Genomic DNA, 1695 nt, shown 5'->3' with positions numbered 1-1695 from the left:
AAGGCCCAACGTGTGTTGGGTTAAGGCCCAACGTGTGTTGGGTTAAGGCCCAACGTGTGTTGGGTTAAGGCCCAACGTGTGTTGGGTTAAGGCCCAACGTGTGTTGGGTTACAGCACAATGTGGGTTACGTTAAGGCGCAACTATAGGTTACGTTAAGGCGCAATATAGGTTACGTTAAGGCGCAATATAGGTTACGTTAAGGCGCAATATAGGTTACGTTAAGGCGCAATATAGGTTACGTTAAGGCGCAATATAGGTTACGTTAAGGCGCAATATAGGTTACGTTAAGGCGCAATATAGGTTACGTTAAGGCGCCAACTATAGGTTACGTTAAGGCGCAATATAGGTTACGTTAAGGCGCAATATAGGTTACGTTAAGGCGCAATATAGGTTACGTTAAGGCGCAATATAGGTTACGTTAAGGCGCAATATAGGTTACGTTAAGGCGCAATATAGGTTACGTTAAGGCGCAATATAGGTTACGTTAAGGCGCAATATAGGTTACGTTAAGGCGCAATATAGGTTACGTTAAGGCGCAATATAGGTTACGTTAAGGCGCAATATAGGTTACGTTAAGGCGCAATATAGGTTACGTTAAGGCGCAATATAGGTTACGTTAAGGCGCAATATAGGTTACGTTAAGGCGCAATATAGGTTACGTTAAGGCGCAATATAGGTTACGTTAAGGCGCAATATAGGTTACGTTAAGGCGCAATATAGGTTACGTTAAGGCGCAATATAGGTTACGTTAAGGCGCAATATAGGTTACGTTAAGGCGCAATATAGGTTACGGTTAAGGCGCAATATAGGTTACGTTAAGGCGCAATATAGGTTACGTTAAGGCGCAATACAGGTTACGTTAAGGCGCAATACAGGTTAGGTTAAGGCGCAATACAGGTTAGGTTAAGGCGCAATACAGGTTAGGTTAAGGCGCAATACAGGTTAGGTTAAGGCGCAATACAGGTTAGGTTAAGGCGCAATACAGGTTAGGTTAAGGCGCAATACAGGTTAGGTTAAGGCGCAATACAGGTTAGGTTAAGGCGCAATACAGGTTAGGTTAAGGCGCAATACAGGTTAGGTTAAGGCGCAATACAGGTTAGGTTAAGGCGCAATACAGGTTAGGTTAAGGCGCAATACAGGTTAGGTTAAGGCGCAATACAGGTTAGGTTAAGGCGCAATACAGGTTAGGTTAAGGCGCAATACAGGTTAGGTTAAGGTACGACGTAGGTTAGGTTAAGGTACGACGTAGGTTAGGTTAAGGTACGACGTAGGTTAGGTTAAGGTACGACGTAGGTTAGGTTAAGGTACGACGTAGGTTAGGTTAAGGTACGACGTAGGTTAGGTTAAGGTACGACGTAGGTTAGGTTAAGGTACGACGTAGGTTAGGTTAAGGTACGACGTAGGTTAGGTTAAGGTACGACGTAGGTTAGGTTAAGGTACGACGTAGGTTAGGTTAAGGTACGACGTAGGTTAGGTTAAGGTACGACGTAGGTTAGGTTAAGGTACGACGTAGGTTAGGTTAAGGTACGACGTAGGTTAGGTTAAGGTACGACGTAGGTTAGGTTAAGGTACGACGTAGGTTAGGTTAAGGTACGACGTAGGTTAGGTTAAGGTACGACGTAGGTTAGGTTAAGGTACGACGTAGGTTAGGTTAAGGTACGACGTAGGTTAGGTTAAGGTACGACGTAGGTTAG

Source organism: Schistocerca serialis, unplaced genomic scaffold (assembly GCF_023864345.2).
Source record: "Schistocerca serialis cubense isolate TAMUIC-IGC-003099 unplaced genomic scaffold, iqSchSeri2.2 HiC_scaffold_731, whole genome shotgun sequence".
NCBI lineage: Eukaryota > Metazoa > Arthropoda > Insecta > Orthoptera > Acrididae > Schistocerca > Schistocerca serialis.
Note: the sequence above shows the minus strand (reverse complement) of the source record.